Genomic DNA, 13635 nt, shown 5'->3' with positions numbered 1-13635 from the left:
AGGCGTGAGAAAATCTGGTCCAACTCCCCTTCCTCAGAGTTAGAACTGGCTATAACCTTTGGGCTGTTTTTCGGGAAAGGACCTATGTATAACCTCTGATTTTCGGTCACATTTCTGCCTATTATTCTGAGAATGCTCGTGTCATATTTTTCTTAGCTGACCTTTCTGGGAATAGGTTAGCATTTGCATAAGCATCTAAATAAATCAAAATATTATACTTGAATGTAAGTAATTTATATATAGCCCACATACTGACATACAGTACCCTAATTTTTAGATTAAATTAACTTGAGGAGAAGGGCACTTGAAACTTAAAATAGCCATCACAGGTTGTTTGAGAAACTGCATCATCAACCTGGGATGTCCATTTATGTTTCCATCTTGTTTCTGTGAATTCCAGGGATGACTGGAATGCTTCTAGGAGTTGCAGAATGGCAAAGATTTTTATTTTTTTTAAATGGATCCTCTCTGACATGTCCCAGTTGGTGCTATCTTTTGATAAAGAGGAAAAAACAAACCCTGTCTTGCTGAAAATTTGCAGTTATAAAGCTGGACTCTCTTTGTTGACCAAAATGGATCAAGAAAACAGGTAGGTCAGATTTAAGCATGAGTATGATCTTAATCTGTAGGATTATCTGGGATGCAGAAATCTCTACAATAACTCAAACCATTATTGGGTGTTAATTCCACTACAGGGCTATTTACAGGATGACTTAAATTGACAGATGCAGGCTCTGTTATCCCAGCTATCTGACCTGTGAGTGCTGTTGGGACTCTGTACTCAGATCCTCAGGTGCTTAATTCTGGTAAAGCTGTCCCACCTGGCTTCCCAAGAAAATTGGCTCTTCCTTTCTCAGCTCCTCTAATTGTGGACTGGAGAAACTAATTATCCTGAAACAAGGATTTGGAGTGCTGTGGGTGGCTTTCCTCTGCCTTGAATGAGAGCAGGATTGAACCTCTGTGACAGATTAAAAAGGTAATTTGAAGCCATTACTGTTTAAGGGAGGAGGAAGGAGGTTTTGCAGCAGGGTGTGAAACCCCTCCCCCCCTCCAGCCTCACACTCACTGCTGCCCTTGGATTTTTGGGACTTTTTATTTTGGCAAATGTATTTTATGAACCTGATGTACGCTTAGTTAGAACAATCCCACACTGGGATCTAATTTCAGACCTACAAAGTTTGATTTGTCCTTTTTTCAGGCTATGTACTCATTTGAACTAAAATTACCCGGCTGCCAGCCTGCTTGATAGCAATTACATCTAAAGAGAGAGAACCGCTGAACTTCATGTATTGGTAATGGTCTTCCCGTCTATATTTTTCCTTGGGGATAATGTTGTATGGGAAAATTAGACACATTAGCCTACGAAAAATAGTGAACAAAAATACATATTTTATACTTTTTAAAAAGTATCCTCATGCTACCAATTAGAGACGTTATTTAATGCAGGTATTTTAGCATGATGGTGTCGGTCTTTATATAAAGAAGAACAAAACCATTTTTGATAGTTATTTAAGGGCATCCTAAATACACTCTAGAATAGTACATTTTAATTTTCAAGAATGCCAGCAGACTTGAGCATTCAGATTTTAGCATAACCAGCAGGAAAACTGTTTGATGTTTTAATTATGTCCCAGAAAATGCTGAATGTGTTATAAAAGAAATCTGAAGAGGGGAGGGGGAAAAAAAAGGTTTTTATTACTGCTCAAGAGGAAGGACGTTTTACAACATAGCATTAAATATGTAAAATGGAATAAAAAAAAACTTGGATAGTCAAAACTTTGTCTGAAACAAAGTAGGCCAGAGAAGCAAAATAATATGTCTGTTAGAAGCAGTCGGCAGTGAGAAGGGGAAGGGAACATCTACATAGAGATAGGGATGAAGGAAAGGAAAAGCCTTAAAATAACCCCAAAGTCTTTTAAATTATGTTTAAGACCAGCCAGAACCGCTCCCAACAAGGTGTCTCACAGGATTTCGGAGTTCCTGATTAATGTGGTGACCTACTGCTCTCTGATGCAATGCATTCAAAACCCAGCTGGGGATTCGCAGTCGGGATGAGGCTGTTGGGACTTCCTGGGGCTCCATCCTGCTGGCACCAGGGTCAGCCTCCACAGCAAGGCTCAGGAAAGGTGTCCCCAAGGGAGGGGGAAAACGAGAACCTGAATCATTTGCAGTGAGCTGAACCAGATGTACAAAGCTCCAGTAATTTCAGCAGTGATAGGAAGTGGAGAGGAAAAGAAAATTACTGTGGTTTAACTCTTCCTTCCCTTAACAGGTGTCAGAGCAAGCTGAGGGAGGCAACATGGGGCATGGCCCCAACTGGGCCGTGGGCTGTGCTGCCCCACTGTGCCACCCCCTGTCCCACTGCAGGGCAGGGCTCCTCCACCAGCAGGGGACTGCAGAGACAAAAAGCCTCAAATCCACCTCTCTACCCCTGTGAGCACTCAGCAATATGTGCAATTTCAGTCATTGCTGGCACTCGGCTCTTTTGTTGTTCGTTCTGCAATTTTGAACTCCCTTAAAAAAGAGACACTTTCAGTTTGGTTCAGATACATAATTCATGCTGTGTCGATAGATTTGTTTCTCTTACAGCGTGCCATCAAGTAACTATCCCCAGAAATGTTTGGTTCAATTTTTTTTTTTTTTAAATAATGCCAGCAACAGATTTTGGATATGTGTAGCTATATACATACACAGTTAATATGAAAGTTGGGTCCACGATTGCACTGGATATACACGCATCTCATAGTCACCAGTGCTTTAAAAAAGCCAGCACAAAGCTTTCTGTGACTGTAGCTTATTAAAAAAAAAAAATAACCCTTTACTGATAAAATAATAAATAATGTATCTAAATAAATAAAAAGCGAAATACTTTTATTCTTATGTTGATAATGTCAATCTGATGAAAGAATCTGGAGTCAGGTGTCGATGAAACAGTGTTTTGAATTCTCCTTCAGCAGTATGGCATTTCAAAATGCCCAGTGTCAAGCCTCAATATTATGATATATGTTTCTTATTTACTATTACAGTTCTTAGAGCTTCTGTGCTTTGTTATTTGATACCTTGGCTGTTTGCTTAAACTCCGTATGCAAATGCAGAGCTCAAATACAAAGCTGGAGTGTTAAGATTAAAGAAGAACTAGGATTCCAAGATTAAAAAGTGAGATGAATGTTTCCTGTAAATATGTATCATTAGTCTGATTTTAAAAGGACGTTTAGTGATGGTTCAAAAAAAAAAAAAAAAAAATCAGCATTGTAAAAGAAACGGCCCTAAATGCTTTAGAATGCATGGATAGCAGAAAAGCTTTTCTACAGCTGTAAATGAATGGCACATTCTGACGTCCACCGCAAAGGTAATTGTTAGCAGAGCCCCACATGATGCTGTTTGGACGCCTTCCCCTTATTACACATCCCTTTCCCATCTGACTGCAGTCTGAGCCAGCTGTGTAGGGCAGAGGCTCCATGCCCAGCTCCTTCTCCCTGCTATCCCACAGAGCTGCAGCTTGGGGCCACCCACACACGGGCACCTTCAGAGCGCAGTGTTTGGGTACCAGCCTGGCTCGCGGCATGCCCCATTGGGAGGCCAGCTTCCCCTCTCACCCCTTCTGCATCCGAGGTGGAACTTGTTGCCAAGAGAGCAGCTGGCATTGTTATTTGAGATGGTAAACTTTCACCTTGGGAATAGTATTTCTGTGCCTGTGTCACGGCTGGGAGCCGGAGAGTTCAGGGAGAAAAACTTGTTTGACAAGCAAAGCCTTTTTGTTTTAAAAAAAAAAAAAAAAAGGAGGAGGAGGGAAAGAAAAAAAAAAAAAAAAAGCTCCAAACTCGTGGGAATAGGTGAAAGCGACAGAGGCTGGAGACAAAGATGAGAAGCAATCCTTAACGCGCGAGCGTCTGCCCACCCCGCAGAGAGGAAAATCAAAAAGCTGTCAGCACGGAGCGCGGTGCTGGGCGGGAGGCAGCGAGCAGCTGGGCGATGGGAGTGCTCCAGGTGAGACTGCATCCTGCAGCCCTTTGGTGCTGCTCTGGTGCTGATGGGAGAGGAGGCACAGGGGCATTAGCCCACCGACCATGGGCAGGCTGTGGGGCCAAGGCACAAGGTGAATCCAGCAAGGCTCAGCGAGCCCCGGCTGCCAGGGGAAGCAGCTGCAAAGCAGCGGTCCCTTCCAGGCTGCCTCTCACTTTCTGCTTTTTTCACCTTTTTTGATTTGCGAGCCGTGGTGTGTTTTGCAGAGGAGTGGGTCCCTTTTGAAATGCACATTCTTGAAGCTCTGCACAGCATAAATGGACTTGTTTTCCTTCGCCACCTCTCGCAGACACCTTAGAAGTAGACCACAGAGCTCCCAGAGGTCTGCAGACCCCCAGGTTGAAAACTAGTACTCTAATGTTAATCCTTTCAGTTGTCCGGTCCAGGAAATGTGATTATTTTACAGCTGAGAGAACAGAGACAAAGAAAGGTGATGCCAAAAAGCAGGAATGGTGAAAACTTGGCTCTGATCTAGGAGCAAGAAATGAGGCTGGCTTTCCCAAGCGTCTTTCAGATGCTATGGAAATCACTCCCAAAGTGTTCCCCTTTCATTAGGTGTCTAAATTCACATCCATGGACAGTAAGTGCTCACAAATCCCTCTGAACCCAGGGCAATGCATACCTGCTCACTGCCTATCACAGTTCTGATATGTCTCTTTTCACACAGAAGCTTGAAGCAGTGGTCATGCCCAGGCCATGGAGGAAGGCAGTGGAGGAAGGTAAGTTTTGGACAAGAAGCCGAGTTTTTAGAGCACTGGTTCATGAGCACTAGGAGCATGTTCCCACCTACTCTCCTGGGATTCTTATCCCTTAAAGCAGAGAACACTTTGAACATTTTGATTGCTGCAAGTACATTCAAATTACAGCTGGCATTCACAGATTTGTAGATTTTTGAGGCCAGGAGTGCATCCTTTTTTCGTCCAACTTTCCCTGTGTTCAGCCCAGTAACTTGCATCTGACTGAAGCACAGCTTTTGTTTGATTAAAGCACGGCTGCCAGAAAAGCATTCAGACCTGATTTGAAGACATCAGGAGAGAGAAATTCCACCTCTTCCCTTGGTGCTTCATTCTAGTGGCTAATCACCTTCAATGCTAAATATTTGTGCCATTCTTGCTAGATTAAAGAGCATTTCAGTACGTGGCATTCCTATGAGATAATGCTTGCAATGAAGTAACCTTTTAATCTTCTTTTTGATAAATTAAACAGTGTGAGATCTTTAGGTTTATCACTGTCAAACATTATCTGCAGTCAGTAAATCATTTTTGTGGCTCTTTTTGAGCCTCCTCCAATTTTGTTATGTCTCTCTTTAACATGACAACTGGATTTCATAGTCTAGCTTATGCCCACCTAGGGTTTAGTCTCTAGCCTGGATTCTCTTCTTTGCTGCGAGAGTGGAGAGCATCTTACCAAAGTCTGACCAAACTCTTCAGCATCTAAACGTTAGGCATCTAATAGAGTTAGGCATCTCCTAGGCTCCCTCAGTAGTCAGCAGAAATAGATGGACACTTCTGAGGGACACGCTTTCCTGTTTATATAATTTTGCTTTGGGCTGTATCAGGGTGTCTTCTTTTTTACTTCACTCCACTTTTCCAAGGTTTTCAGATGCCATCCTCGCATCAGCAGCACTCTCTTTCGTCCCTCTGTCTGCCTCACTGTTTTCCCAAATGTGTTATCAGCAAAGACTATGAGAGCAGGTCAGAAACATTTTCAGTGAAATAATATTTTCCAAAAACAATCTGTGGAGATGATCTGATGTGGGCATAATTCTTACTGAAACTAATTCATAGACATGAGTCTAATGATGTTTACTAACTGAATCCACCAAAGAAAACATCAGCTAGTTGCAGACCAGTCCTTCTGGCTGCTAAATTTTGTTAAGGAAAAATCTGTGCAGTGATGACTCTCTGTTGACAATTGTCTTTTGGAGATCTGCCAAGTAGCCAGTTCTTCACCCATTCATCCTGTGCCTTATCAGTATTGCAAGTACCATTTTTTCAATTGAAATCGTATGTGAATTAAACTTAACAGCAATTCCATAATTATCTTGCTTAAGAAATTAATTATAAAATACCTCTAATCTTCATTTGCATTTTTTCTGTCTTTTTTCTTCTTCCTTTCAATTTATTTGCGATTAATTGGCTCTTTTGAGCCAACTACATCTGTTATTTGCTTGGACTATCCTTTTTGCACCATTGGTACAACTGTAGGTTTCTAGTGACCACCATCTTTCGTGCCTGTTACTAATTAACTCCTAGAAGTCAGAAATGATGTACTGGATCTGTACCTTTCTCATTAAAGGAATTAGCCTCTACGTTTTTTTTTTTTTCTTTTCTTTCTCTGTCTTACTTTGTCAAGAGATCCAAGTAATGCTTTGTTTACCAGCTGCATGGGACCTCCAACCTTTGCCTCCCTAACTGAGGATCCCCTAACAGAGCAGGTTTTCCCATTGATGTGTTACAGACAGGTCTTAAGGAGAAACAAATCCTGTTTACTGGTTTGATTTAGTGGTCTACAAAGCCTCCTGCCACTACCACCTCCTGAGCTCTCTGAGTCAGTTCAGTGATCGAAGAGGCACTCAAAGTCCTGGGGCTTGCTCTAAGCCCTCAATAACTAGAAAACTAGATAATGGTGTTTTTAATGTTCAGTGCCATACCTCACCTCTTTTACACCGTCTGTTGTTCCTGAACAGGATGAGGTGGCTCCAGGAAACAACACCACAAAGTTAGCAGTGTGAAGTGGATGATGATGTGGTGTCATTCCCAGAAAGTCTTCTGCTGTTGGTATCTCGTGATGCATCTTGACAGTGTGATGGCATCCCACAGCTCTCTGTGCATCTACAGGTAAGCATGCAGTGTACCCACAGGGCAGCCAAATCATAGGATCAGAGGAACTAAAGACAGGCAAGATCTGTCAGATCACAGAGCACATGCCCCCACCAGTGAGTGCTGTTGGTCCTGATACAGCACGTGTCAGATCTCAAATAGATACTACAACTGATCTCAGACAAAAAGCCAAAGGGAGTTGGATGTATTTTTTTTTTTTTGTATCTGAAATCTAATATTCACTACTGTTCAGAAAGGCCTTCTGTTGTGCACTTATGATGGAAGCCTGAGTCCAAACCTTGATTCTGGTCATCATCCTGCTCTGACTGTTGGCTAGCCTGGGCTTGATCCCAAAGGGGAGACAATGTCTCAAAGCAGTCCTCCTTTCTCCCAGAATAAGGGAGTGAAGGCAAGTAGGGTCTCTGCAGAGGTGTAGTCAGGTCTGTGCAGCCCATGTGGTCAGAGCTCTCCACAAGGCCATGTCAGGCCCAGCTCAGTTGTCTGGGCTGGGACTGGATGTATCTGGGGCTGCACTGGCTGCTCCAGCTCCGGCACCTCCAACCTGCCAGCTGTGCAGAAGTCACTGGCTATTGTACTATTCTAATAGAGCAGGACATACACATTCAACTGTGGAAACAGCATAACAACCCAGCCATGAAAATCATGGTTCTTTTCACTTCCTTCCTGTTTCCTCTCAATGCAAATTTTTGGCACCTAAATTTAATCCAGGAGGATGTCTGTGACTAGGGATTTTTTCTCTCCTTCTCTGGGATTGATTTAGGACCTATTTATGTCTGCTTAGCAGGTCCTTGTCTTTATCTCCTTTTCTCGTCTCCACTGAATTGACAATACTTCAGGTGAGACAGTTCTCTTGAAGAACGAATCTTACTTCATGTGACTACAGAAGAGTCATATGAAGACTGGGTCATTCAGATATGGACCAGGAGAAATACTTTGTGCACTAGTCAGAGCACTGGACTTCTGCCCCAGCTTGCTATGAACAGTTTGGAGTGAGTTGTACATTAGGAATGAGGACAGATGCTTTTTAACAGGTGGTTTTGAGGAACTAGCAGATCAGGAAAAAAAACAAACAAAACCAAACTGGTTAAGGTACATGGAAGTTAGCATGTCCCTCTGATATGGGGGGGGGGGGGGGGGGGGGAGGAATGCGGAAGGTTATGGAAGTTCAAGCTGCCTCCTCTATCCTTGTGCCAGGCCTGATTGTTTCTCCCTCTTGCCCCATATTATTTACTATACAAATCCATTAGCATTGCTTTTTCTTGCTGCATCCAAGATACTGCAGCCTATCACTTGAGTTATTCACATGACATTTTACCCTTTCTTTGGAAGACAATCGTGTCTTCAATCAGAGACCTCTTGACAAAAGGAAACAGGAGCAAGAACTTGAGATGGCATAATGCAGCAAAGTGCTTTCTGTACACCTGCATAATACGACTCAGTCATCCATTACTTTCAAAATTATCCTGAAAGACTTCTCTTGTTTACATTTTTTTGTGTGCCCCGACCCATTGCTTATTTGACCTTGAGGTTCCCTTCATTCCTCCTTCCACTACTCCCCTCCCTGCCCTCTTCCCATTTCTGCACCTCCAGCACTTATTACAGCCTTTGTTGGTTGCAGTTCGTATAAATATGTTGCAGCAGTCAACACACAAACGTTTATTTAGACTGATTTCATACCAAAGAGACTGAATGCCACAGTCGGATCTGTATAACTATTTTAGGTGCTTTGCCAAACAGAATCTAAAAGAATCATTTTTGGGCATCCTCTTTGGGGCCAGCGATGAAAAGTTCCGTGTGGATTTATGATTTTTTATGTAATGAATGAAAGGACATACTGGAGGGAAAAAAAATCCTTAAAAATCAAAAGCATGATGGGAATAACAGTACAGCACTGGAGCTCCAGCAGATCTGTAGCTGATTGCAGTTGAGTCACGTTTTCCACTGAGAGGGTGCTGGACAGACTCCGCATAGGAAGCCCAGGGAGAGGAGATTACCTTCCTATGCACAGGTAGCTCCCACAGGGCAGGTGGAAATCATGCTGTGTTATTGACATTCCCTCCTCAGGATGCTATTTCTACTGATCTCGCTCTGGGTTTTACCAAGGAACACACTGAATTCACACTCGCCATCCAATCTATCTCATCTCTGTTTTGGGCTGTGCTGGTTCTTTCATGTATTTCCCAGCGTGGCTGCCACATCTGTGCTCACTTTTTGCTTTCTCAGACTGCCCTGTAACAATTTACTTGCCACCTTGTGTATAAATCTAAAATCCCAGGCCTGGTTGAAAGCCTGTTGACTTTGATAGGAGTCTGTCCACTGTGATGGAGTAGGTTTTTGTAGGCTGATAAGTGACTTGAGAGGTGACCTAGGAAACAGAGTAACTCCAGTGGTGTTTCTGACTGTACAGAAAGGTCATATAAATCTCTGATCTCTGCTTCCCAGCCACACAAATGCGCAACTGCTTCCAAAAGGGTTGCAAAACTTTCCTAATAGTGGCACATTTGTTTGAGATAGACCTGCTCAACACTAAGCAAACTCTACTTCATTTATCATTATGCTATGTCAACAGTATTTCAGGCACTCATTCAGCAGCTCTTGGGCTAGTGTTCTTGTACCGCATGAGTGCTGTCCCACAGCCTGTTTCTTCATCCTTTTCTCAAAAGAAGGGCACAATAGAATTGAGTCAATCTCTTCTTTCATACCTGGGTACAGGCACCACTTTGGCACGAAATCACCATTCTTAATTATGCAAAGTAATCATTCCTTGGTTGTGATAGAAGGAGGCGCTGGCTGTTTTCCTCTTGAGATTTGGGCAGGCTTTGATAAGTCTGATCTTTGGAATGGGTTCACTCCAGATGCCCTGGGAGATGAGAAAAGTGTTAACTGGCATGAGCCTGGCAAGACCTCCCTATGCAGGGTGTTGGACAGGCCAGCCTCTTCTGTGAATGCACATCCTGAAAGATGGTGTGTCCTTGCAGTCAGTCACACAATAGGGATGGTGAGCAATCCAGCTGGGGCAAAACACTTTTACAGCAGAAATTAGGCTAGCAAGGGTGCTGAGGGTTTTAAAAGCATGTTAGGAATTCAGATCTCTGTGTTGTTTAGAAACATGTGGTAGCTTCAAATGTTGGAAAATTACTACAGAACAAGGGCTGTGGTGCTGGCAGATAATGGGCCTTCCCACCTTGTGTTAAATGGTACCTCCCCACCTTTTACCTTCAATTCCCGGTTTTGTAATTAACACTGCTTCTTTTCAGCAAGAAGTTATAACTTGTGATGAATTATGTTTAGCTAGCAGCAGGTAGTGGCTCTTGATCACTCACCAGGTCAAAAAGAAGAAAGGTTACCCAACATTCATCAGCTGCAACATGGAGTTTCATTGCTAATAATTGTAAGTACCAACTTCTTTTTTTAGTGTCTCCAAAACGTTAAAAGTAATCTTTTCTTTAAACAAAAAACATCTTTAGAGCTGCCGTCTGAAAAGATAGGAAATGAGATTAGCCTTGTCATAAGCATTTGTGGCTCATCTTATTTGCTAAAAAGGCGATACTGGAGGATCAGCTTTTTGATACAATACCTAACATTTTGATGCAGATTGCCCAGGATGTTGTTCCAAGCACTCACGCTGACATTTCCTAGTGTTCAGTGCTGCTGCTGTGCTGGCATCCTGGTACTGCTCGGTCCCCTTAGTGATCTGCAGTAGCACTGGATGGATCCCAGTGTTTAGGATGGAAACCTCAAACAACCTGTGATTTTCTGTATCCTTGATGGTGAAATCTGTTCCCACTCTAACAGTAATTAGGGTCAAGCCTGAGCAGCCACAACTATTGAGAATCCTGTAGATGATTCATCCACCTTGTTAACTCTCATGATTATTAGAATCTGTGCTCCATATTTAATCTCAGCTGGTAACCTATGGCAGGAATCATTTTCACAGTTAGAAAGCAAAGAAGAGAACTTGGCAACTGTGCCCACTAAAAATCCTAAGTACCTTCTGATCTATGGGACCATTTTGCTCTTCTCCATCACATGTGTATATTCCTGTGATTTTATAGGATGTTCTGTCTCAGAGGTATTTGAAATTTGATAGTGAAACCAAGTCATTGGTACTCATGCACAATTTCTAACCGCATAGTCCCCTACAGTCTATAACAGCTGCAACGTAAGTGAATCACTAATGATGATATCCCTATTTGAATGCAAAGTCTCCCTACTGACATTTCCTCTGGGTTACCTAGCTCTGTAAGCCTGTGCTCTATGAATTCACTGGAGTCATTTGGGCTGTGCTGATGTGCACCAGTGGAGGACCTGACTCGCTCTCTGGTGGCTGCTGTGTGAGCAATTCGTATCTTTTGGGTTAATGATCCTGGACCTTTATTCCTCTCTTCTTTCCTCTCATTTTTTCAGACATGCCACCTATTACTTTGACATTTCTCTGCGATCCACAGAACACCATGGCACTCTGCTGCTTTCTCTCTCCAGCTTTATGTGGGATATGCTACTAGTACACATCCTAGTTTGACATCCATATGTTTGGGGAATCAGGGCACTCTTTGGTGTCCATGCCTCCCAGTAAAGGCTTTTACTGTAAGTGCAATTACAGAACCACCTCTGGTATGTAAGTTTTGCTCCAGAGGGATGGACTATAGATCAGTTAGAGAGTCAGTTCACAGCATAATCAGGAAATCGTAGGTTTTCTTTTCTTTCTTCATCTTTGCTTCCTTAGCTAATCGCTTTTCTCTCTTCAAACTTATCCGCAGACTTCTATTATCTCACCCTGGACTTGGGAACCAGCATCAAAAGAGCTCTCCCACCAGGTGGCATTTTGTCACATGTCCAGCGCTAATTCTAACACGAACAATTTGTACATAAAATTATAAAACTGAGGGCCACTAAAGTGCACCTGTAGAGCAGAAACTTGACTGTTCGCGATTCTGTTCTAATTATTGAGCCTTAGAGCAAAAAGTACGTTTCAAAGAAAACTTTCTGTACAGGCCTCAATAGAGTTAAAGGAGAAACATTTTAAGTTGATGAGCTGACACTTGTAGAAGCAAATATATTAAATAAATCATGATTCGTTTGGGGGCTAAATCTGACTTACATCAACTCTGGAAAAACTAGATCCTAATGAGTGACAGTTTGGTGTTTTCTGTCACTTCCTACAGTAATGGCCCCAAGCTGACACCGCTCTGTGGGAGTCTAATACTTCTGAACAAAAGTTTTTTTGGAGTGAGATAGACAAGGTAGAAATCCCAAGGTGACTGGAAGGAATGTCTAATGACTGGAAAGACATATTTACTGGCAGACTGTATGTAAGCTGTGACAGTTGACAGGGCTTGATTGTAATAAATATAGTTGATGAAGAGAAGGGTGACAGGTGAGGACAGAGAGAGAAAAAGAGTCAAAAGATCTGCATTGGCTGAACCCTATTAATGGTAAGTTGGTAACAAAGCCCAGAGTCATAAAAGAAAACAGTTATCGCAAACTGATGTCTAAACATTGAAATGTGTGGGACCTACGGGTTGCTGTAACAAGCTCAGATTTGTTGACCTTTCTTCTAGCTATTTTATAGGTGGTGTTTCTAGTTGTATCTTACACCAGCAGCAGGCAGTAGCCGACATTTTAAAATATCACCTGTGATTAATCACGTAACGGAGTAAACTCTGATCAAGGTCATAATTATTGCTTCGATCTATAACTTCCATTGCTTTGACTGGGGGATTTGATGTAGGAAAATGTGCCTCCAAGTGCTGTGAAGGAAGTAATCTTCCTGGTGGTCTGTTCTGCTGAAAACAAAATGAATTCCTCTAAAAGAAATTAAGCAACAAAAAACCTGAAAATATTTATTTAAATGCAGAGGCTCACTGCACACACACACACACACACACACACACACACACACACACACACGGAGTGATTGACCCTGAAAATGGAAACAACTCTGGCATATTAAATTGTGACACTTTATAACTGACTGGTCAGAGTTTCAACAATAGGATTTCCAATGAGCTCTGCACTTTCTTCCCCCAGGCAAATGTCACACACTGAAACTAAACAGGATCTTTTTTTTCTTGTTCATCCGACGTGCTGTTTTCTGTGCCCAAGATACGAATCTGTATTTGAAAATGCCTTAACCCTTTGGAAGGACAACCCTTCCTCTCTGTGCCCCAGGAGGGAGTTTTGCAGCAGATGTGGGGGACGTTGCGTTGGCGTTGGCACCGAGGTCATTCTGCATGCTCGATGCACTCCCACTGCAAAAGGTAAGAAAGAAAAAAGCAGTCATGAGGGAATATCTGGAAGAAAGCGTGCAGGAATTGCGTGAACTTAATGTAAAGGTTAATAAAGAGGAACATCTCACATTGAGAATATCAAATGAGAGTTCCTCCAAACTCTGGAAATGGGCCCATTTAACAGCAAAGTCACACTTTGCCTGCTTTCATCACCGCACAGACAGAGGTGAAAATCCCTTCACTTTCTTTTGGGCAACTAAAATATTGAGACAACTTTTCTTTTTAGATGTTGCTGTTGTTTTGAATGGTTCCCCCTCCCAGCCAAAGGCCACACTCTGTATAAGTACTGCAGCCATTAAATGGGTTGTGGAGAGTGCCAAAAAAAAAGAAAAAAAGACAAGCGTGCCCATGTAGGCACACACCACAAGGGCTCACAGAGTAGCACAATGCTTCTGTGTCAGTCATGTCCACATTCCCTCTTTGCCGGCTGCCTGTCTCCCACAGAGCAGTGGATCCAGCCTCTCTGCTTCTCCCAGCTG

General features: G+C 42.7%; 2 long non-coding RNA genes across 17 annotated transcripts in view; both read left to right on the top strand.

The window, feature by feature from the left end:
• On the top strand, nucleotides 756-3172 carry LOC110400399. Of its 2 annotated transcripts, none has more exons than XR_002439795.1 (3): nucleotides 756-976; nucleotides 1199-1292; nucleotides 2273-3172. It is a non-coding gene; the product is annotated as an uncharacterized LOC110400399 (long non-coding RNA). The 2 variants fall into 2 exon arrangements; XR_002439796.1 differs by lacking the exon at nucleotides 756-976 and adding an exon at nucleotides 1019-1106.
• The window catches only part of LOC110399933, a 53865-nt gene continuing 44050 nt past the window's right edge, over nucleotides 3821-13635 (top strand). For 14 of the 15 annotated variants that reach the window (XR_002439470.1, XR_002439475.1, XR_002439473.1 and 11 more), the window contains exons 1-4: nucleotides 3821-3987; nucleotides 4691-4742; nucleotides 6713-6863; nucleotides 10158-13126. This is a non-coding gene — a long non-coding RNA (uncharacterized LOC110399933). The remainder of the gene's footprint in view (nucleotides 3988-4690; nucleotides 4743-6712; nucleotides 6864-10157; nucleotides 13127-13635) is intronic. The other variant, XR_002439476.1, reaches the window with a different exon arrangement.

Source organism: Numida meleagris, chromosome 5 (genome assembly GCF_002078875.1).
Source record: "Numida meleagris isolate 19003 breed g44 Domestic line chromosome 5, NumMel1.0, whole genome shotgun sequence".
Lineage (NCBI taxonomy): Eukaryota > Metazoa > Chordata > Aves > Galliformes > Numididae > Numida > Numida meleagris.
The sequence above is the reverse complement of the archived record's forward strand: the minus strand, read 5'-3'. Positions and strand labels throughout refer to the sequence as shown.